At 51.8% G+C, this 25083-nt stretch overlaps 1 protein-coding gene across 2 annotated transcripts in view; it reads left to right on the top strand.

Moving 5' to 3' along the window:
- Positions 1-25083, top strand: part of LOC142767122 (uncharacterized) — a 336953-nt gene that overhangs the window by 272761 nt on the left and 39109 nt on the right. The gene's annotated exons all lie outside the window — the stretch shown is intronic.

Below are 25083 nucleotides of genomic sequence, written 5' to 3'. Positions count from 1 at the left end.
TATACAAAAGACTCAGTAACAGAACGTAGTGTTTAAGCAACCATGACATCTAAGTATGATATCGTATTGTCACGATGAGTCACAAGTACTGGGAGATATATTGAACAACCGGGTAGCTAGCTCTAGGACGATGCGTCAGTCGTGGCTGGCTCTCGAGCCGAGAAGAGACACGCAATTCTTCTTCCTTTCCTCCAGATGGTAGAGCCGCTCTTGCAGTCGACCCACTACGTGTGGGTGGCATTATCCCCCCTTTCGAAAAGAAAAAAAAGTCCCAAAAGGGGGAAAGAAAAGTACATAGCACCACCACGATGTTACGACATAGGCACGTGGAAAAAAAAGAAATTGGAAATTCGGATAAAGTAAAAATAGAAATGAACGAGCGTGCCAATATAGGAAAAATCAGTGAACGAAGAAGCAAGTTCACAAAAATAAATAAATAACACAAAGAACGCTGTACGGCAAGAAAAAAGTTATGAACAACGCGCAATAAATGGTTTCATGCGCAACACATGAACGACATCCGACCTCGGTCGTGTCCTACTCCGTGCCTGCGATGTTGAGTCCGGAACCACTTCATAGTTCACGTCACTGACGCGACGTAACACTTTATAAGGGCCAAAGTACCGGCTCAGTAACTTTTCACTAAGGCCACGGCGGCGGACGGGCGTCCACACCCAAACTTGGTCTCCGGGGTTGTAAAATACTTCACTGTGGCGGATGTTATAGCGCCGTGCGTCTGCCTGCTGTTGCTGGCCGATGTGTAGTCGCGCGAGCTGCCGGGCTTCCTCAGCACGCTCTGCGAATTCATCGGCGTCAGTTGTCAACTCGTCTTCGTCTTGACACGGTAGCATAGAGTCCAGCATGGTCTGCACTTCGCGGCCGTAGAGAAGCCGAAATGGCGTGAATCGCGTGGTCTCTTGCACGGCGGTATTATACGCGAAGGTCACGTAAGGTAAGATCCGGTCCCATGTTTTGTGCTGTACGTCGATGTACATTGAGATCATGTCTGCAATGGTCTTATTCAGTCGCTCGGTAAGTCCGTTGGTTTGCGGGTGGTACGCAGTTGTCTTTCGGTGTCTGGTGTTGCTCAGTTTGAAAACCTCGTCCATAAGCTGCGCCGTGAATGCCGTCCCTCTGTCCGTTATTATAGTGGAAGGAGCACCGTGTCGTAACACGATGTGGCGCATGAAAAATTGTGCTACCTCAGAAGCCGTGGCTCGTGGGATCGCCTGCGTCTCAGCGTAGCGTGTCAGATAGTCGGTCGCGACGATCACCCATTTGTTGCTGTCCGCAGATAGGGGGAATGGCCCGAGAATGTCCATGCCGACTTGGTCGAACGGCGTGCAGGGTGCTTCAATGGGCTGAAGCAAACCAGCTGGCTTAACAGATGGTTGCTTTCGACGCTGACATTCCCGACAGCTCTTGACGTACTTCTTGACGCTTGCGGAAAGTCCTGGCCAATAGTACCTCTCACTCACTCTGGCAAGTGTCCGTGAGTAGCCCAGATGACCGGATGTGGGTTCGTCATGGCAAGCGAAAAGGACGTCGTCTCGCATGTCTCGAGGAACCATCAGGAGGTAGGTACGGTTGTTCGAACGAGCGTTCTTCTTGTACAGCACACCCTCTCGAAGGCAGAATGACGGCAACGAGCGGGATAAATGACGTGGTATGATTGTGTCCTGGCCCTCTAAATGATCGATGATCGGACGAATCTCTGCGTCATCCCGCTGCAGTTTACTCAAGTCTGATGAGCTAATGGCGCCCAGGAAGCCTTCGTCTTCCTCTGCTTCCTGACTGACGACATGAAGGGGTGCGCGTGACAGTGTGTCAGCGTCTTCATGCTTACGGCCGGACTTATGGACGATGGTGACGTCAAATTCCTGCAGCCGCAAGCTCCACCGTGCTAGCCGTCCTGAAGGGTCGCGCAGGCTTGCCAACCAGCAGAGGGCATGGTGGTCCGTCACTACCTTGAAGGGACGACCATAAAGGTACGGGCGAAACTTGGTGATTGCCCACACGACTGCGAGGCACTCTTTCTCCGTAGTGGAATAATTCGCCTCGGCACGGGATAGAGAGCGGCTGGCGTAGGCTATCACCCTTTCGATGTCGTCTTGGCGCTGAACGAGCACTGCACCAAGCCCAACGTTACTAGCGTCAGTATGGACCTCCGTGTCAGCATCATCGTCGAAATGAGCGAGAACGGGTGCTGATTGCATGCGCTGTCGCAGTTCATCAAAAGCTGCTTGTTGCTCGTTTTTCCAGACAAACGGCGTGTCGTCCCTTGTGAGACGAGTCAGAGGTTATGCTATCTGTGAAAAGCCATGAATGAACCGGCGATAGTAGGCGCACAAACCAAGGAAGCGCTGGACGGCTTTCTTATCGACAGGAGCTGGTAATTCGGCAACAGCGGCAAGCTTGTCTGGATCGGGCCGGACTCCTTCAGCGCTAACTACATGTCCAAGAAATTTCAGTTCTTCATAGCCGAAGTGGCACTTCTGTGGCTTTAGAGTGAGGTCCGCCGATCGGATAGCCTCCAGCACGCTGCGCAGGCGCTGTAGGTGCTGCTCGAACGTGGCAGAGAAGACCACCACATCATCAAGGTAGACAAGACAAGTCTGCCACTTGAGCCCTGTGAGGACAGTGTCCATCATTCGCTGGAAAGTTGCCGGCGCTGAACACAAACCGAAAGGGAGTACTCGAAATTGGTATAGGCCGTCTGGAGTCACGAAGGCTGTCTTTTCGCGGTCTCGCTGATCTACCTCGATTTGCCAGTACCCGCTTTTGAGGTCGAGAGAAGTGAAATAATGGGCACGACGAAGTCTATCCAGCGAATCGTCGATACGCGGTAGCGGGTACACATCCTTTTTGGTCACGTTGTTGAGCTTTCGGTAATCGACGCAGAAGCGTAGCGATCCGTCTTTCTTTTTAACAAGCACGACTGGAGATGACCACGGGCTGTTGGATGGTTCGATAACGCCATCGTCAAGCATCTCGCGAACTTGCGTACGTATCGCTTCACGTTCTTTAGCCGACACGCGGTAGGGGTGCTGGTGTATTGGGCGTGCGTCCTCGTACGTGATGATCCTGTGCTGAGTGATGGACGTCTGGCGGATCTTTGAGCAACTTGCGAAGCAAGACCTGTACTCGAACAAGAGCGCTCGCAGCGCAGTCTGGTTATCGGTGGACAGATCAGGATTGATGTCAATGTTGCTCATTGATGTGTCTGCGTTATCCACTATTTCTGACGTGGGACAGTTAGTTACGTTTGCTACTTCGTGGGCAAACGCTATCGAAGTGCCACGGAAAAGGTGTCGATGCTCGTTGCTAAAGTTGGTAACGAGCAATTCAGATCGGCCGTCGCGAACGTGAATTACACTTCTCGCTACACATATGCCTTGCTGCAGGAGGTGTTCTAAATTTGTCTCGGCCACCACATCGCCATCGCTCAAACCACAGCATCTTACGTCGACTAGAACACTGGCTCGGGGAGGAAGCGTCACGCTCTGTTCAGAAATACGGAGTACGTCGACACGCATTCCGTCATCCTGCACGTTGATTGCTCGCTGGGCTGAGAACGTGACGCGGCGCTCTTGCAGATCAATGATAGCTCCATTTTCCTGTAGAAAATCAACTCCCAGAATGACGTCACGGGAGCATTCACGTAGAACAAGGCAGCTTGCTACGAATGTGTACCCTTGAATCTGTACTCTAATTGTGCAGGCACCCAGTGGAGTTACGACATGGCCACCAGCTGTCCGAATCTGCGAGTTATGCCACGGCGTGATTACTTTCTTCAGCTGCGTTGTCAGTTTCCCGCTCAGTATGGAATAGTCTGCGCCGGTGTCCACTAACGCATTAACTACACAACCATCAATTGTTACTGCTATGTCGAGTGAAAGCCGGCTATCCTTTGCAGCAGCAGGTGATGTCGGACCAGTTTCTGTACGGTTCTGCGTCAATAGGAGGTCTTCAGCGCTTCGACGTTCAGCGACCCCGCCCCCAGAGGTCGCTTCGGCTAGTTTTCCCGGCGGGGGCTGGGAGATCGTGCGGTAGAATACCGCTGGGGCATTGATGAAAATCGCCTCGGTGATGGCGAGCGCGACTGGCGCCCGGCAGACGGTGGTTCATGCTGCTGGGAGAGGTAGTTTTGGATGTCGCGTGGTCTCTGACCGTAACGGGGGGGCGGCGAGTACGCAGAGAAGCCGCGAAGCCCAAGACGGCGATAAGGACACTGGCGGTACAAGTGATCAGCTTCTCCGCAATGAAAGCATAGAGGCCGGTGATCGGGTGTGCGCCAGACATCAGACTTCCGAGGATACGAGTGCCGATCGTCGATGTACTGGACCGGTTGTACCGAACGATGGGCAACAGAAGCACCACGGCCAAAGGGCAGGGGCGGTGGCGTGTACGTGCCTTCGTAGTATGGCATGTGCTGCGCTGACTCGAGTGAAACTGCAGGGACAGGATGAACGAACAAGGGCGGCGATGCAGCAGGGCGTTTCAGGGCTTCCGCGTAGGTTGTCTTACGGTGGTATTCAGCAGGAGCTGGCGCAGCTGTGTCAGGAGGCAAGGTGTCCCGGAGGGCCTGGTGCAGCTCATCTTTGATGACGGTTGCAATAGAGCTAACCGCAGGATTAGGTGTTACACCAGCCTTTTGCAACTCCTCACGTACGATATTACGAATGAGTTCACGTAAGGAGTCATTGCTGGTCCCAGCGGCGGCGAAAATGTCAGCAGAGGACATGCCTCTGACTTGCCTGTCGTATTGGTTTGATCGCTGCTGTAGCATTTTTTCCATTGTCACGGCTTCAGACAAGAACTCCGCGACCGTCTTCGGAGGGCTTCGCACGAGGCCGGCAAAAAGCTGGTCCTTGACACCACGCATCAAGTGACGCAACTTCTTGTCCTCCGTCATTCTTGAATCTGCCCGTCGGAAGAGACGCGTCATGTCTTCGACGTACGCGGTCACAGTTTCGTTTGGCGACTGGACGCGGGCAAGAATAGCTCGTTCAGCTCTTTCTTGGCGGTCAGCACTGGCATATGTCTGCAGAAGTCTACGAGAGAATTCTGGCCACGTCGTCAGCTGCTCCTCTCGATTTTGATACCACGTGCGAGCCCCGTCTTCGAGATAGAAGTAGACACGACCCAGTTTCGCCGCGTTGTCCCACTGATTCAAGTTGGCTACGCGCTCGAAGTCCGCCAACCAGTCCTCAACGTCTTCGCTCTCCGTACCATGGAACGTCGTCGGTGCCCGTGGGCTTTCCAACGTATATCGGTTCGACGACGTGCTTCCCGTGCCGGTTGGCAAGGTTTGTACCGAAGTGCTGGTCATGTTTGTTGACGTGGTGGTAGCAGTATCGTTGACTTCCGGAGGCAATCCCCTGATTCGGCGGCTCGTCCGATGCACGGGAGTATTGACTGGCACTGGACTCGTATTACGGCTTCCTGGGGGGGTCTGCAGCATCCGTGAGACTACCCAGCACCTTCCACCAGTTTGTCACGATGAGTCACAAGTACTGGGAGATATATTGAACAACCGGGTAGCTAGCTCTAGGACGATGCGTCAGTCGTGGCTGGCTCTCGAGCCGAGAAGAGACACGCAATTCTTCTTCCTTTCCTCCAGATGGTAGAGCCGCTCTTGCAGTCGACCCACTACGTGTGGGTGGCAGTATTATGTGTTATGTTAGTTAATTCTGATGTGTTTACAAGCAAGTTGGCGAAAGTTCAGCAACTTTGTCAAGCACCAAAATTATAAGCAGCTCCTTTAATAAGACGCGAGTGGCCTGAGAGTCGGACAACACTGACGCACTCGAGATCCGTGGTTAACAAGTCGATTTCTTTGTGATTGTCTGAAATTCCAGCCAACGACTTTGTTTTGTGGTCATTTTCGCGTGCATTGCTATTACAGCTTTCTTCAGCTCGGTATTGAAAACTGGACGGCTTGCCACGGCTCACTTCCATCATCGACACCCCAGCATTCAAGCGGCTTATCAAAACGATCCCGTCATAACTGTCATTATATCAATAGCCTATCTCCCGTTCCCTCATGTATTGACCTAAGTACGACCTTTGAGGTAACAAAATGAATGAATTAAACCTAAGAAGGCTGTCATGACTCCCCTCCACACAACTCATGACGTCATGGCGAATTGGTGGTCGCTGGCAGTGGGCGGGTTCTGTAACCGGTGACTTCCAGGGCTCATTTTCGAGACAAATAATACAGACCACTTTTATATATATGTATAAACACAACCACCACACTTCTTTTTTTTTTCTCTCCTAAGCCCGCAATTTCGTGGATGCCCATGTCGTAGCACCTTCCACAGAACCAGCGCAAATTTCGCTCGTTAACATTGTGTCTTCGGTTCATTGTAGCGTCTCCCTACCGTAAGCGCATCGCCAAGTGAAATAGAACCAACTAGCCCCTTTTGTTGCATTACTGAAATATAGCGACATACCGATGACTCTAAGGGCCTTTCACCCAATTTCACAGTAACCCGTTTTCGCAAATATAAGGCACTGTTTACGGGGTGTTTCGCTAGCAGAATTGTTGCAGTCACTGTCGCAAATAAAATGGCCTTCACTCTGTTATTACAATTCTGCTTCAAGGCGAGTGTCACTTCAAACAGAAGCTCTTCCCCTTCGCTTCCTTCAGTGTTCACAAACGGACGTAATGAAAAGCCGTAGGCGTTCGCAGTATTACTTTCAGTGGTGTTATCTTTTTCTTGGGAAGGTCCCTAGGACGCTCCCAAAAAGTCGGCAATTTTAGCCAAAAGTCACTAAGCGATGACGATGATGATAATTTTCCCTGAGTCCCAAGTTTGCTGACTCGCTAAAGCACACCAAGATATTATTTATTTACTTAAACAATATTTAAAATCAATTTCTGTTGTGCCAAATCAGCTTGGACTGCGCTGCAGCCTCCTAACTAAACATTAACTCAGAACCGGTGAGCGCCACATGTAGCTTGATCCTGTAGGTTTTGGTCTCATATATAGGCTCATTTTTAGCATTCCGTGGTTCTCCGAGTTTCCTATTTTTATGCCAGTTCTATAACACTCTACCTCAAATTTCGAAGGTCCACCAACAAATCACTAAGACTCCAAAGAGACATAATTGTCGATAGCCCGAGTGGAAAGGCGTTAAGTTTAGCGACTTTCTCGCTAAGTTGATCCTACTGCTTTGCTTTTACGGGAGCCGGAGTTTCATCGCAATACCCCCTTTTCTGTATGGTGCTGACTTTGCGCCCCAACTTTGAGTCGTAGTGACAGAGTGGTCGTTGCACACCCCCCGTATTTTTCTATCTGGCTGGCTTTGAGCCCTTCTTCTCTTAGGTGACCATGGGGCACAAAGTTCACCAACCTCCCTGCGCACGGCTATGACCGTAGCAGTGTTTTAAACCTCGAGTATTGGCTAACTATCACTAACGAAACAACGTTATCAGCATTGAGTTTATTTCCGAGTTGTTTTGCATAAAAGTTGCACAGCAACCATGTCGCATATACTTCTAACTAGTGAAGAGTCCGACGGAATCCCGTTAGACAAACATAGTGCAAAATAACAAAAACGCCGACCAAGGTGAAATACACAAAAATTAAAAAGACGTTTCAGCTCCCCACACGGGAGCCTTGTTCACAGTGACCGCAAATGGCGTAGTGTGCTCTTTTTATGCCCGTTTCATCACGTGTTGCAGACATCGCGCGTACACAGTGGGGGGGGGGGGGGGGTCCCAATATTTCTGTTCAATGTATGCGCAGTAGTTTGAATGGCCGGAGATTCCATGTGCAATCGTGGTAACAACTTTCTTTTCGTGGCAATGATGCAGGCTTCATCCCTGTCGATAGCGTGCTCAGTAGACGCAACATGTTCTGTGAGGGCATTAGAAGCTACTTTCTTGTTCTTGACGTAATTAAAATGTTCCCGGAGCCTTCTTTTGTAATAACCCGTTTCGCCAATGTATCCGTATTCACTGTCTTTGCCAGGAATTGTATACACCACGCCGGGAAAATCATGTCTGTCCAACTTATCTTTGACATTTGTGAGACGGCCTCTGAGCTTTCGTGTCGGAACGTGAACTACTTGGACGTCGTAGCCGCGCAATACCCGAGCGAGGGTCTCGCTGAAGCCTGGGACGTAAGGCGCCGATGCGCGCTTTCTTGTAGCAATGGTGTGTGGCCGAGCCGGGTGCTGCAGTTGTCGCTGCACCGAGTTCATGAAGGAAAGCGGGTATCCGGAAGTAGCCAGCACCCGTCGAATGGACTCTATATCTTCTACTGTGTCTTCTTCTGGAGAACAAATCCTACAAGCGCGCTTTACGAGTGTAGACACACAAGAACGTTTGTGGCAGAATGGGTGCACAGAATTGAAGCTTAGAAAACGACCAATGTGTGTTTCTTTTCTGTATACACTGAAGGTCTGGCGCCTACCGTCTCGTTTCACGAAGACGTCAAGAAATAGAAGGCAGCCGTTTGAGTCTTCTTCCAGGGTAAACTGTATCACGGCCTCCACAAAATTTAGCTGTTCCAAGAATACTGGCAGGGAATCCCGTTGCAAAACGCAGAACCAATCATCCACATATCGAAGGAAAGTCTTGGGCGGGGCAGCAAATAAAGTGAGAGCCCAGTTTTCAACAGCCTCCATGGTAAGGTTTGCGACAGTGACCGACACAGAAGATCCACATTGCCATGCACCTGCTTGTAGTATTTGCTCCTGAATATAAAGTAGGTGTTCTCTAAGCAGAACTTAAGCAACCGTAACAGATCAGCAACATCGATGGGCGTTCTGTCCGACAATGATTGGTCTGACTCAAGGGCTGTCTTGCACACGTCGATTGCCAGACCAACAGGTACACTTGTAAAAAGCGACCGTACATTAAAAGATGCTGGAACATCATTGTCATCTAGTACCATGTCGCGTACCTTATCAATGAAATCACTGGAATTTCTTAAGTGCGTTTCACTTTTTTCCAACGAGCGGCGAGAGGGTCCTGTGTAGGTAAGCCGAAAGCTTGTTCAGAGGCGACCTTGTAAAATCGACAATCGGGTGGATTGTCAATCGGGTGGATTTGACTCCTGTGTGAGGAGCTGAAACGTCTTTTTAACTTTTGTGTATTTCACCTTGGTCGGCGTTTTTGTTATTTTTCAACTAGTACACAGGTCAATCGCACTTTCGATACTGTGTAATCCACTCTCATCGTGATATTTCCTCCAAAGTTTATTCTATATTTCAGCCTGCATGCGCACTTGTAATGTTTTTAATAACCCAAACTATCTTTCTCCCAGTTACCTATTAGAACGCTTCCTGTATATAGCTTCAGAGTCCTCATTACTTCGGCATGTGCGACAGCATTATTGCTGAGTTTCCGTTGGTAGTGATAATTTTTGTCCTGATCATACTTCGACAGTGTTCGCGAGAAAGACGATTGAAGAATCTCGTCTTTTTACAGATGAGATGGAGCTAAATGTAACGTCTAAAAATGACTTAACCAAGTACTGAACGTTTGAGAGCAAGTCATCAATGTAATTCTATGCACAATTGTGGAGAAGAATTTTCACAAAGAGTTGACTTCCTTAGCTTAATCCAAATATGCCCTTCGATACTGCCTACCAATACTGCCAGCTGAAATTGACGGCGCTGGCGCAATTCAACTATGCACGCAAAAGTGTCGCACAACGTTAGAAACTTGGCCATATGGGGCAATTTGCCCAATCTGTAACACAAGCAGGCTAGACTTTACCCATGCATTTCGAGACCACCGAGAAAATATGCATGCAGAAAGCATACCACGCTTTTACCCTCCTCTTCATCAAGTCAATGTATGGGCAGACATTGCCACTTTCTTTTAGCTGACTAGGAGGCGTCCGCCCTACCCCCCTTTGTGCGAACGCCTGTGGCCGTAATGTGTCCAACACGAACAAAAATTGACAGATCCCACGTACATTGAGAATCGATGATATGCAAAGCACAAATAAGGAATGTTGATATGTCACTTTGAAATCAGCACAACTTTACGAGCTGTAGGTAAGTTGTGCCGTACATGACTTCCGCGTCATGGTTGTCATGTTTGGATGTGTCGTTTATCTTCGACATCTATTCACGTCAAGTGACACCAAATTCAGTATATTTAGAGCTACTTCGTCGTCCATTAACGTCACATAACACCAATTTGAGTATGTGTGGAGCTAGAGAAGTGGCGGCCAGCGCATCATAAAGGGCCCAATATACGACAACGTAACATTGACATGTGCAAACGCTGGGCATAGCGACACTACGTTAGCAAAACATGAGCGCTCTTCAATCTGACGCCAGCCGCTACCAGCGTCCGTCGGCGTGGCCAGACGGCAACCGGTGTGAAATGCGACATGCTGCATTTCACGCCAATGCATTACGCAGCACTGCGTCTGCCTCTTTTCGTGACGGAGGGACGCCGAACGCGCTGAAACGCGCATGCGTCAAAGCGATTTCAGCGCGGCGCGCTCCTGCGAGTATATGGCAGGACCGGGGCCTGGCGTGGCAACGCAGGCGTGACGCGACGAAATGACCGCCGGTGAGCACGCGCACCGCGTCACATCGACATGTATTGGCGCCTTGACTGTGGCTTGCAGTCACGTTCTTATATGACACGCATCTCATGATTATCATGTTTGCACCAGTCACATACCGTCATCATCTATTGACGTCACGTAATACCAAATTTGGCAAAAGTGAAGCTAGCGAAACGGCCGTGAGCGTATCATGAGTGTGGCATGTAGTCATGTTGTTGAATGACAGGTATGTCGTGATATCACGTTTGGAAAGGTCATTTACCTGTGTCGTCCATTCGCGTCACGTATTACCCAATTGGCTACATGTGAAGCTAGCGAAACGGCCGCCAGCACGTCATGAGCGTAGCATGTAGCCATGTTGTTACATGACACCCATCTCATGATTATCATGTTTTCACCAGTCGTATACCGTCGTCATTCATTCATGTACCATTATACCAAATTTGGTATATGTGGCGCTAGCGAAACGGCCGCCAGAGCATCATGGGCGTGGCATGTAATCATGTTGCTACATGGCACGCATCTCATGACTATCATGTTTGCACTAGTTGCATACCTTCGCCATCCATTCACGTACCGTAATGCCAAATTTGGTATATGTGACCCTAGCGAAACGGCTGCGAGTGCATCATGAGCGTGGCATGTGGTCATGTTACATCACACGCATGTCATGATTCTCATGTTAGGGTCTCTCGCTAGTGTTCGATATGAAATTATGTCATACTATACCAGCTTTGCAACATGTCACGCGAGCGAAACCACCACAAGGGCAGCAAGACCATGAAATGTAAATCATGACATTCATGACACACATGCCGTGATTTTCATGTTATGACTACTCACTTTACCTCGTCATACAGTCATGTCATGCCTTATCAAGTTTGGTATTGATACTGTAGTGGGGAATTCGCAAGGCACTCACTAGTGGGACCATCTCTCTCGGAGTGTGAAGCACGAGTGTGGGCACGAGCTGTAGATGCTGGACTGCTCGAGCATTTCTGTCCGTACCGGCTGCCTGCCTACTACCTGGCGTCGCTATTAAACTCCCTTGCAAAGTGGTGGAGGTGCTGGGTACGCAAACCTGGAACTTCGAAGCCGGAAGCTGCCCACTGCATCAGCAATGCCTGATCAGACGACCGAGCAAGGCACCCCCCTGCAGAGCACGGCCCATTCTCAGCTGGTAATCGTACCTACCACCCTGCGCCAACGGGATCCCCCTTTCTTCAGCGGCACCGAGGACCAAGATGTGGAAGACTGGTTGCAGCTGTTTGAAAAGGTGAGCGCCGCCAACAAGTGGGACGACTCCTCGAAATTGAAGTACGTCCCAATTTATCTCAAAGATGTCGCCAGCCTATGGTTCACAAACCACTGTACGGAATTTACCACTTGGGCCGCTTTCAAGACCACCCTTGCAGCTGTGTTCAATCGCCCCGCAGTGCGCAAGCTGCGTGCTGAACAGCGCCTACGCGGACGAGTGCAAAGGCAGGGCGAAAACTTCACTAGCTACATTGAAGATGTTATCGATTTATGCCGGCGCTTTAACCCTGAGATGACTGAGCAAGACAAGATCAGGCATATCTTGAAAGGAATAGACGATGATGCCTTTTGAATGTTGCTGGCAAAGGGCCCAAGTACCGTATCTGAAATTGTGACCTTGTGCCAGAACTTGGAAGAGATTCGCAAGCAACGTGCATTAGTTCGGAGGTCAACGACAGCAGACGACTCTCTCGCTTCCCTGGCCGTCAGCGGTGACTGCACCCTGCTGGAGCAGATAAAAGTATATGTACGTGAAGAGGTTCCACGACAGCTTTCGTGTCTCTCGTATCTGCCGACCACCGAAGCACCAACGAACCGTCTAACGCCGACAATCAGACAGGCTATTCAGGAGCAGGTCTGCGAGGCGTTGCCATTACCTACGCCTGCCTCTCCATCAACACCTGTTGCCACGCCACTGACTTTTGCGGCCGTCGCGGCAATGCCTCCGCCTCGTCTGCCATTGTATACGCCACAACCTGTGCGACCTTCCACCGCGCCGTTTCCAGCTACACAGCAGCACGCTGGAAATCCTTGGCGCACTGCTGACAACCGGCCGATATGCTACTTTTACGGGATTCCAGGTCACGTTGCGCGTCTATGGCGTCGGCGCTTCGCAGCTAATACACCAAGATACCCTGACTACTCGTTTCGGCCTCCATGCCACGCGCCTCACGTGCCACCTGAAGTTCACGAACGCGATACGCAAGCTGCTTCCGGCAACCGAACCTCCGCTTCTCGACGTTCTACTTCCCGCTCGCCTTCCCCTTCACCAAGTCGTCGTTCCGTGTCACCTATGCGTCGACGACCCACCTCTATTGAGACGGAAAACTAACTGCCGCAGCTCCGTAGGCACGAGCTGCGTCATCGTCTAATCGTTTAAGTCCTCGCCTGTCTCCCGCCAATCTTATCGATGTATTCGTCGAAGGTGTACGAACACTTGCACTCATCGATACCGGTGCCGCGATATCTGTGATTAGTCAAAGACTCTTCCGCTCTCTTCTTAAAGTGACGATGCTTTCTCCCGTAGTTTCTTTGAGCACTGCGAGCGCCCAACAAATTGAGCCCGTCACGGCATGTGCGGCAAAAGTGGTTATTCGAGACGTGTTGTACATCATTGAATTTCACGTGTTCGCTTCACGTTCCCACGATGTCATCCTAGGATGGGATTTCCTATCACGTCATTACGCCGTCGTGGACTGCGCTCGGGCCGAAGTGGAGCTGTTACCGTTTCGTGATGCGCCTTCTGTTAATGCGGTCGTATATAGTGCGTCTAACCTTGTCGTCACGACGGACATAGACCTTCCTCCTTTCAGCGCCCAGTTTGTCCCTGCCTGCTGCACTCTACTTTCTGACGCTACCGTCCTATTCACGCCATCCCACATCTTCGGTAGCCGCCATCACACATCGCTGCCATTCGCCGTTCTGGCGCTTTGTCAGGACACTACTGGAATATTTATTTCCGATACGAACTCGTGCCCCCTAAGTTTGTGCCGCAACGAGATGCTCGGCCACATTCAGCTTCTCGATGAAGGTACTATCGTGCCTGCCGATTTCTTCGGCACCGCAGGCCGAATATGGAGCTGAACGCGTTGGTTCCTCACTTTGCCTCGAACGGTGTGCCGTCCGATGCATTTCATCGTTCTATTGACTGCCATCTAGCCCCGGCTCAACGAGAGCAGCTTCTTACCCTGTTGCACGAATTCAGGCGTTCGTTCAACTTTCCCCAAGCGGTTCTAGGAAGAACGAACGCCGTTGTGCACACAATTGACACAGGAAAGAGTACTCCTTTGCGCCAGCGCCCCTATCGTGTGTCTCCGGCGGAGCGTCGCGTAATTGCAGAACAAGTAGACGACATGCTACAGCGTGGAGTCATCAAGCCTTCTTGTAGTCGTTGGTCTTCACCAGTTGTACTCGTCAAAAAAAGGATGGTTCGATCCGGTTCTGCGTAGACTACAGGCACCTAAACAACATTACGAGGAAAGATGTTTACCCTCTTCCCCGCATAGACGACGCTCTCGATTGTCTCCAAGGTGCAGAATTCTTTTCCTCGCTTGACCTTCGCTCACGTTATTGGCAGGTCCCAATGGCTGAGTCTGATCGTCCAAAAATGGCGTTCGTCACACCAGATGGTCTTTATGAATTCACCGTAATGCCATTCGGACTCTGCAATGCACCCACCACATTCGAGTGAATGATGGACAGCATTTTACGCGGTCTCAAATGGAACATCTGCTTGTGCCATCTTGATGACGTTGTGGTCTTTTCACCCGATTTCACTTCGCATCTCACTCGTCTACGTAAAATTCTACAGTGCCTTACAAACACCAGGCTTCAGCCTAACCTGAAGAAATGTCACTTCGGGGCTAAACAACTCACCATACTTGGTCATGTCATCTCGAAAGCCGGCATCCTTCCCGACCCTGACAAGCTTCGTGCTGTTGCCTAATTTCCTAAGCCTACTACAGTTAAAGAACTACGGAGCTTTGTGGGCCTGTGCTCCTATTTTCGTCGGTTTGTCCGGAATTTTGCTTCCATCATCGCTCCGCTCACCAAACTCCTTGCTGGCCCTGAAGATCTTTCGAATTGGACAGAATCCTGTGACAAATCCTTCACAACACTGCGCCAACTCCTTACCTCACCACCCGTACTGCGTCATGACCCTACTGCGCCGACCGAAGTACACACGGATGCAAGTGGCGTCGGCCTTCGCGCAGTACTCGCGCAACGCAAACCGGGTTTTACGGAGTATGTGGTCGCCTATGCCAGCCGCGCCCTCACTAAGGCAAAAGCCAACTATTCTGTTACTGAAAAAGAGTGCCTGGCAATTGTGTAGGCGTTAAACAAGTTTCTTCCCAATTTGTACGGCCAAAGTTTGGACGTGGTAACAGACCATCACGCATTTTGTTGGTTGGCTTCACTGAAAGATCCTTCTGGTCGCCTCGGACGTTGGGCACTACGCCTCCAGGAATTCGACATACGCGTCGTCTACCGATCGGGGCGAAAGCACTCTGACGCAGATGCGCTTTCACGATCACCCGTGAAATCTGATGATACGGAAATATCAGCCCTTGACCTTCCCCTCTCCTCCGTCAGCGTCACAGACATGTCATCCGAACAGCGGAAAGACCCTTGGAATGTCTCGCTCTAGAATATGCTTTCTGACACATCAACTTCCGGTTACCCGCGTGCTGTTCGCCGCCAAGCAACGCATTTCGCCATACGAGATGGCCTGTTATACCGTCGCAACTATCAAGTGGTGGGTCGTAAATGGCTGCTAGTCATACCCAGCCATATGCGCTCTGATATCTGCGAATATTTTTATGCTGAGCCGCAACACGCACACGCCGGTGCGCTAAAGACGTATGAACGGATCCACCAACGTTACTACTGGCGGGGTATGTACACGTTTGTACGCAAACACATTCGCTCATGTTCCGTGTGTCAGCAGCGCAAGACATTCCCTCATTCACCCGGTCAACTGCACCCTTTACCATGTCCTGCACGCCCATTTGACCGTGTTGGGATTGACCTATACGGCCCGCTACCATGCTCTGTTGGTGGTAATCGATGGGTGATTGTGGCTGCCGACCATCTGACAAGGTACGCCGAAACGGCAGCACTACCTTCGGCTGGTGCTCGTGACGTTGCAACCTTCATCTTGCATCGGTTTGTTCTTCGTCATGGTGCACTACGGGAGCTCCTGAGTGACAGGGGCCATGTATTCTTGTCCGAAGTTCTGCAGCAGCTCTTACATTCATGCCGCACGGTACACCGCACATCAACAGCCTACCACCTTCAGACGAACGGCCTAACGGAACGTTTCAATAGAACCCTCGGAGACATGCTCGCTATGTACATTGATTCGGACCACTCCAATTTGGACGTTGTCCTTCCATTCGTGACGTATGCCTACAATACGGCGATTCAATCAACAACGGGCTTTTCTCCATTTTTTCTTTTATATAGTCGTGACCCATGCAGCACACCTGACACAATTCTGCCATACAATCCTGATGCCTCCGAGTTCAGCCCAGTTTCTGAAATGGCAGAACATGCCGAAGAGTGTCGTCAGCTTGCACGGTCCTTCACAGCCGATAATCAAGCCCTCCAAAAAGATCGCCACGACCGTGATCTTCTTCAGGACACATTCCCCGTCGGTTCTCTCGTGTGGCTCCGACTGCCTTTCCACTCTCCTGGACTGACTCCCAAGTTTGTACCGAAGTATATGGGCCCTTACCACGTCATACAGCACCCTTCTTCTGTCACCTATGTGATTGAATCGCTCAAGCCATCCTCGGACAAGCGCCGCCTTGGTCATGAGACGGTCCACGTCAGTCGCCTCAAGCCCTGCTATAATCCTCCTGTTCTCTCGTCACATTGAGTCGCCAGGATGACTCGTCTTCGTCGCCGGGGTATTGTAGTGGGGAATTCGCAAGGCACTGACTAGTGGGACCATCTCTCTCGGAGTGCGAAGCGTGAGTGTGTGCACGAGCTGTAGACGCTGGACTGCTCGAGCATTTCTGTCCGTACCGGCTGCCTGCCTACTACCTGGCGTCGCTATTAGACTCCCTTCCAATACCATTATCGAAAGGGCCAGGAAAAAGCTAGAAGTCGTCGGCGACTAGATGGACGGACGGACGGACGGACGCACGGATGGACGGATGGATGGATGGGTGGATGTGTCGGAACTAACACGGGAAAAATCCAGCCCTGACAGCGTTCAGTTTTCGAACTGATTTTTTCATTATCGTGCTGCACCCACCGCGCGGCCCAAATGCCAACTTCTTCTTCCTTGACGAGCAGCGCATTGAAGCGCTACAGGGCTCCCCCCCCGTAGAGCGAGAGCCGTAGGAATCACCAGAGGAGTCGCCCAGTGTACATGCTTGGATGTTGGCATCCAGACTTTTAGATTGAAACCCCGCGGCCGCGAGAGCGGCGATATACGCAGGTTTCAGACGATCAGCAGCCACGACGTCTTCACGGCCATTGATGTCCAGCATGAACGTCTCAGGTGTACGATGGAGTACGCGGAATGGGCCATCATAGGCTGGTGTTAGTGGTAGCCGTATTTGGTCACGCCGAACGAAGACGTGACTGCAGTCATGCAGATCCTGACTGACGAAGACAGACTGGGGGTGTCGGTCGGAAGGAATCACAGGAGCAAGTTCCAGAAACGTGGTGCGCAGCTCTCGAATGTACGTGGAGGCATCGTGAGTGGAAGGTGGCGATGATGGCTCGAAGTATTCTCCTGGAAGACGCAGGGAAACGCCATAAACTAGTTCGGCTGATGAGCAGCCGCGATCCACTTTCAATGCTGATCGGATGCCCAGAAGTACGAAGGGCAGGTGGTCGAGCCAGCGTTCCCTTGGCTGGTGAGCAGTGAGGGCAGCTTTCAGTTGTCGATGAAGCCGTTCGACCATGCCATTGGCGGAAGGATGGTAGGCAGTTGTGTGGATGTGTCGAATGCCCAGGATATTGGCAAGTGCGGTGAAAAGGGCCGATTGAAACTGACGACCACAATCAGTGGTGACGACAAAAGGGCATCCAAAGCGCGACACCCAGCCGTTTGTGAAAGCCTTGGCAGCTGTTGGGGCTGTAATGTCGGAAATGGGAAACACTTCCGGCCATCTGGTGAAGTGATCCACACATGTCAGCAGGTAACAGGCTCCTTGCGATGACGGAAGAGGACCGACGATGTCGAGATGGACGTGAGAAAACCTTGCGTCTGGAGGCCGAAAGGGGGATGTTGCCGTGACAGTGTGACGGTGAACTTTAACGCGCTGGCACTCAAGGCAGGTTCGCGCCCAGCGTCGGACATCAGCATTGATGCTTGGCCAAAGGAAACGAGATGTGACTAGCTTCTGGGTCGCACGAATACTAGGGTGGCTTATGTTGTCCAATTGATCAAAAATTGCACGACGAAAAGCTGAAGGCACGAAGGGCCGAGGGACACCAGTAGACGTTTCGCACGTTATTAATGAGGTAGAAAATAAAAGCGGGCACTCCGTGAACGATATAGACGTGGATGAAGAGCGAAGACGATGCAGCTCAGGATCGTTGCTTTGGGTAGCAGCTAGCTCTTCCATGTCTAGTGGTGGCTGGGTCGACAAGGCATCGATGCGGGATAGTGCATCAGCAGCAGCATTTTCCGGCCCATGTACGTTTCTGAGATCCACAGTGACCTCGGAAATAAAGCATAGTTGACGGATCTCCCGTGCAGTATAATTGCTGTGATTGCGATGGAAGGCAAACGTCAGGGGCTTGTGGTCTGTAACGACGTAAAAGTCCCGGCCCTCCAATAAGTGACGAAAATGTTTGATGGCGACGTATACCGCGAGGAGTTCTCGGGCAAGCGTACTGTATTTTGTCTCTGGTGGCTTCAGTTTTTGCGAGAAAAACCCAAAGGGCTGCCAACCGGATACGTGCTGCTCGAGAACAGCGCCAACTGCCACGCTTGATGCATCAGTGATGAGACGAATTGGGGCATCAGGAACGGGATGTATGAGCATAGTAGCGTCCGCCAGAGCCTTCTTGGCAGTGTCGAAAGCAGATGCAGCATCCTTGGGCCACTCCAATGGCGCAGCCGGGTCTTTCTTTTTAGCCAATAGGTCGGTCAAGGGCTTTAGGAATGTGGCGCACTTTGGAAGAAAGCGGCGATGGAAGTTTAGTAGGCCCAGAAATTCTCGGAGTCTCTTCAGTGAAGCCGGGGGTGGAAAGTCTTGAATAGCCTTCACTTTGCTGGCGAGTGGTTGGATACCCTTTGGAGTGACAAGGTGGCCTAGGAACTCTATTGTAGCGACGCCAAAGAGGCACTTATTGGGATTAACTACGATGCCGTAATCATCCGGGCGGTGGAACAGGGTGCGCAGGTGGGCTTTATGCTCAGGGCCGGATGAGCTTGCTACAAGGATGTCATCAAGGTAGGCAAATACGAAATCGAGACCTCGCGTGACCTCGTTGATAGTGCGCTGAAAGGTCTGTGCAGAGTTGCGCAATCCAAAAGGCATCCTCACATATTCAAACTGACCGAATGGGGTGGTGATGGCCGTCTTCGGAATGTCAGCGGGTTCTACAGGAATCTGATGGTAAGCCCTCATTAAGTCAATGTTAGAGAAGATTGTGCACCCAGCCAAATTTGATGTGAAATCCTGTATGTGAGGAAGTGGATAGCGGTCTGGTAAAGTGTGGGCATTGAGAGCGCGGTAATCCTCACATGGTCTCCAGTCGCCAGGATCTTTCTTCGGCACCATGTGGAGTGGTGACGCCCAGTTGCTGGAGGAAGGCCGCACAATGCCGAGTTCAAGCATGTGCTCAAACTCACGGCAGGCCATGGCGAGGCGTTCTTCAGATAGTCGACGGGGTCGTGTAAAAACGGGAGGTCCAGTGGTCACAATGCGGTGAGTGATGGAATGCTTCACCGGTGACTCTCTGGTGTGCGGCTTCGTGATGCTGGGAAAGTCGTCGATTATTTTTGCATACGGCGAAGCAGGTGTGAGAGCTCGCAGTCTCGTTGGCGAGGAAGTACAGAGTACACCGTTGATGGAGAGGCGGGTGTTGAGATCAATGAGGCGATGAGCATGCATGTCCACAGCAAGGTTGAAAAAACTGAGGAAGTCAGCTCCAAGAACAGCTTGCGAGACGTCAGCGAGGATGAAAATCCAGCGAAACGTACGGCGTAGTCTAAGATCATGTGTAAGAGAGCGCGTGTCGTATGTGTGAATGGCGGAATTGTGATCGCTTGGAGTGGGCAGGTCTGTTCGTTGCGACGGCGATCTGCACACGAGGCCGGAATGACGCTAACCTGGGCTCCCGTGTCGACTAGGAAGCAAAGCGCCAGTGATCTTATCAGAAACATAGAAAAGGCGGCATGACTTTCGACCAGTACCACTTGCCGCCGTCAGTGGCCGGTCGTCGCATTTCCCGACCAGGAGCACGGGCGAGTGCACTTGCGAGCAGAGGCACCGAATCGGCGGTGGTACCAGCACACGGTTGAGGATAAAACGTCCCGCGGCGCGTCGGGTGGCCGAAGTTCCGGAGAACGTGGGGGCATCGAGGAGCGACTGTGTATCTAGAACCTGGATGACGGTCGACGATGCGCAGGTGCAAAGTCGTCGAGGCGCCTGACAAGGGCGTCCAAACGGTCCTCGATGCTCGCGAGCTCCGGGTCTGCAGTGGTGGCCGGTGGTGGTGTGGTAACGGCGTTGAGGCTGTGTGCCCGCGAGTAGTCCGCCACTCGGTCAGCCATTTCAGCGAGTGTGTCTAGTGGGACATCTTCTGCAGCTACGAGGACCGGGACCATGATCTGTGGTAAGCGCTCGAGGAACAACTCACGTAACAGCTTCTCCTCTTGAGGGGCGGAGGGGCCACCAAGGAGCTGGCGCATGCGTCGCAGGAGCTGTGATGGGCGACGGTCACCGAGCTCTGTAGCCGTGATGAGCTGTTGGAGTCTGCTGTGTTCGGACTCAGACTTGCGGGAAATGATAGCTGCCTTCAACGTGTCGTAGGGATGGCTCGGGTGCGGCGACGCTAAAATATTAGCTTAGTCGTCGGCTACGTCCGGAGGTAAACAGGACACCAGATTCCAGTACCTGGTCTGTTGGCTGGTGATTTGCCGTAGACGGAAGTGCGCCTCGACCTGCAGAAACCATGTGCTGGGGCTGTTGGGCCAAAATGGTGGCAGGTTGACATGTTGAATCGCAGCGACAGCAGCACCGCTAGGTCTGGCGTCTTTTTGGGCGTCAGGACCGGTAGGATTGGTGGTAGAGCCGGCGGGATCCATGCGGGATGATTGGGGCTGTGGGTTCTTTATCGGGTCACCATTAACTGTCGGAGCTAACACGGGAAAGATCCAGCCCTGACAGCGTTCAGTTTTCGAACTGATTATTTTATTATTTTTTATTTTTATTATTCGAACTGAAAAAGGGTTTATTGGCGACTGTTGCGACGGTGGTCCTACGATGAAACACGATCGGGCAAGAGCAACGGTCAGGCAGATGCCGGCAATGATCAGCACGAGCCGAGTGAGAGAAGCCCAGCACCCAGTACCCAAGCGGTGGCAATGTTGCTTGCCAACGATGCGTTTTCTCCTTCACAATTTGCCCCCGACGAAAAAGAGCCATCCTGGCGACCTAAGAGTCTGGAGGCAGAGGGCTATGATATGGCTTAAGGCGGGCGACGTCGACGATGTCACGTCTGCGCCGGCGCATGTCGTCAGATGGGGAAAGTGGCTCGATGAGAAAATTCACCGGCGAGGTTTGTTCCAAAACGCGCTATGGGCCCTTGTACTTTGGAACAAGTTTTGAGGAAATGCCGGGGGATTGGTAAGGAACTGCCAGCCATACAAGTGATCCCGGGGAATATCTGGGGCTTTGTGAAGAGTCGGCGTTGTTTTCTTTCTGGCGCTGTTGTTCTTGTGGCGTAAAGGTGCGTGCGAGTTCACGGCACTCTTCCGCAATTCGGGCAGCTTCGGACACAGATGGGCATTCGGATGCGTCCCGATGGTATGGAAGGAGAGTGTCGATGGTGTGCGATGGTTCGCGTCCATAAAGAAGAAAGAAAGGTGAAAATCCAGTGGTAGACTGTGCCGCGGTGTTATATGCGAACGTGATGAATGGAAGAATGCGATCCCAGTTAGTATGATCGGATGTCACATACATGGCTAGCATATCGCCAAGGATGCGGTAAAAATCTCTCCGTGAGCCCGTTAGTCTGCGGGTGATATGCCGTGGTCTTGCGATGAACAACGTGGCATTCAGAAAGCAGAGCCGGGACGACTTTTGATAGAAATGCTCGACTTCGGTCACTTAGTAGTTCTCGAGGTGCACCATGCTGTAGTATGAAGCGATGGAGGACGAAGGACGCTACGTCCCACGCAGTGGCACTTGGAAGGGCGGCGGTCTCAGCATAGCGTGTTGAATGGTCCACAGCGACTATTATCCACCGATTTTCATCTGATGTCGGTAGAGGGACATAGAGATCAATTCCGATCCGATAGAAAGGTTTGGCAGGGCACGGAAGCGGTTGAAACGCACCGGACGAGTGGAAAGGCGGTGATTTGCGGCGTTGACAGTCAGGGCAGCCCATAACGAATTTTCGAACAAAATTATACATTCCGCGTCAGTAGAAGCGATGGCGAATGCGTTCGTAAGTTTTGAAAACTCCGGCATGACCACATTGGGGATCGTCGTGAAAGGAGGCGCAGATTTGTGATCGCAAGCTGCGTGGGACAACCAAGAGCCACTTACGACCTTCGGGGGCGTAGTTGCGTCGGAGTAGCAGCCGATCACGAATGGCGAAATGAGCAGCTTGACGTCGGAGAGATCGTGGTACCGCAGTGGTTGACGATCCAGAGAGACAGTTAAAAAGGGAAGCGATCCACGGGTCCTTGTGTTGTTCTCTGGTAAAGGAGTCGAGGTCGAGAGATGCGACGGAGTTGGTACCAGTGGTTCCGCAGGCCGAGTAGGGAGGTAAAGGCGAACGCGACAAGGCGTCAGCGTCAGAATGCTTGCGTCCGCTGCGATAGATGACGTGAATGTCGTACTCCTGGATTTGCAGTGCCTACCGAGCTAGGCGGACAGAAGAATCTTTCAATGTGGCGAGCCAACAAAGTGCATGATGGTCCGTTACCAGGTCGAATGGGCGACCGTACAAATAAGGGCGGAACTTGCGAAGCGCCCACACAGGCGCCAAGCACTCTTTTTCAGTGACGCTGTAATTGGCCTCAGCTTTAGTAAGTGTGCGACTCGCATAAGCGACGACGTATTCGGAGTAGCCCGGCTTGCGTTGGGCGAGGACGGCGCCTAGACCAACCTCACTAGCGTCTGTGTGAACTTCCGTTGCAGCTGTTGGATCGAAATGCCGAAGAATTGGAGATGTTAGCAGACTATGGAGCGTGGCAAACGCGACGTCGCAGTCAGAAGACTAGGATGAAAGGTCTGCATCACCGCGTAGGAGGTTGGTCAGTGGTGACATGATCGACGCAAAATTTCGCACGAAGCGCCGGAAGTACGAGCATAGTCCGACAAAACTGCGTAATTCTTTCATTGTAGTAGGTTTCGGGAACTCAGCGACTGCTCGCAGTTTTGCAGGGTCGTGTCGAACACCATGCTTGGACACGTTTTGCCCTAAGATGGACAGCTCTCGCGCGGCGAAGCGGCACTTTTTAAGGTTCAGTTGGAGCCCAGCGTTGGTTAAACACGACAGAACCAGTTAGAGCCGAAGCAGATGTGTAGGAAAATCAGGAGAGAAAACAACAATGTCATCGAGGTAGCATAGACACACAGACCACTTCAGTCCATGCAGTGTGTTGTCCATGAGTCGTTCAAACGCGGCAGGAGCATTACAAAACCCAAATGGCATTACGTTAAATTCGTACAGGCCATCTGGTGTAATGAACGCAGTTTTCTGGCGATCAGCTTCTGCCATAGGAACCTGCCAGTATCCAGATCATAAGTCTAAGGAGGAGTAGAATTCGGCTCCTTGGAGGCTGTCAAGGGCGTCGTCGATGCGCGGTAATGGATAGACGTCTTTCCGCGTCACCTTGTTTAATCGCCGCCGGTAGTCGACGCAAAATCGAATCGATTCATCCTTCTTTCGAACTAGAACGACAGGAGATGCCCAAGGACTGTGCGATGGTTGAATAACGCGACGGCGTAGCATCTCTTCGACCTGGTCGTTGATGACGTGACGTTCTGCAGCAGAGACACGGTACGGTCTTTCACGCAACGGCTGGTGCGAACCGGTGTCAATGTAGTGGTGCACTGCAGAAGTACAACCCAATTGCGGCTGAGAAACGTCGAATGAGTTCGCGAAGTGCTGGAGGAGAATAAGAAGCTCGGCGCGTTCATGGGCACTTAAGGTGTCGGCGATGGAACTCGAGAAGGTGTCACTCGATGAGCATTCCAGTGGGGAAAGGGCATGAAGTTCGGTCGAGGCGCTACTGCACGATTCGTCTGGCATGTTAAGGAATAAAGAGGAATCGAGGTACTCCACTCGACCGAGACATTCGCCGGCAAGTAGCATAAGCGGTGCAGAAAGGGGGTTGTGGACGAAAATATTGCTTCGGCCCGCAGTGACGTCGAGTGTAGCGAAAGGCAAGGAAATGGCTCTGCGGCTCATGAAAATGTCGGAAGGTGTAAACATTACTGTAGCATCGTTATAGTCATCGCAGCAAACCGGGACAATGGCAAGGGAGGCTGGCGGAATTTCAGTGTCCTCACGCACGAAAAGTTTTCGCGACTGCTCAAGGGTTTCGTGCAAAGGTTCGTCACGCAGGTGCGAAATTGAACTTCAGCGCGTGCGCAGTCGATGACGGCATGATGATGTGACAGGAAGTTCACCCGAGGATAACGTCATGCGAGCACACCGAAAGGACGATGAACTCGACAACGTACATAGAGCCTTGGATGAAAATGCGGGCTGGACAGGTGCCGAGAGGTCGAACTGCTTGTGCGCTAGCTGTACGAAGCGATAGTCCAGAGAGCGGCGTGGTCACTTTGCGTAGGGAGCGGCAGAGCTGGGCGGCTATAACACAAACGGCAGCACCTGTGTCGATGAGAGCAAAGGTAGAAACACCATCGACAGATATGGCGACGACGTTAGCAGGTGAAGTGCGAGGACTTGGGCATTTCGATGACGGCGCAGTTCTTGCCTCTGGAACTGCGGCGTTCAGTTTTCCCGGTTGGAGGAAGCGGGTCGGGGACGCATTGGGGAGAGAGATCGCCTGCGAGGAGACGGCGAGCGGGGAGAGTGAGTCGGAGCTGGGGGCTGAGGTGACTGAGACTCGGGAAGATTAGTGTAGCCATACTGCGGTGAAGGATAGGAAGCAGGTAGGTGCGTGGGCTGCGGGTCATACGGTAACGGCCAAGTAGAGTTGTGTTGCGATTGGAAGCAACGACGACAATATCGCGCCACGTGTCCTGGAGTACCGCAGGCGTAGCAGATCGGTCGATTGTCAGCAGTGCGGCAGGAATTGCTGACTCGCGGTGCGGCCCAAGGTGTCGAC

The sequence above is a fragment of the Rhipicephalus microplus genome, chromosome 7, assembly GCF_043290135.1.
Source record: "Rhipicephalus microplus isolate Deutch F79 chromosome 7, USDA_Rmic, whole genome shotgun sequence".
NCBI lineage: Eukaryota > Metazoa > Arthropoda > Arachnida > Ixodida > Ixodidae > Rhipicephalus > Rhipicephalus microplus.
This window is presented reverse-complemented; position numbering and strand designations above follow the sequence as displayed.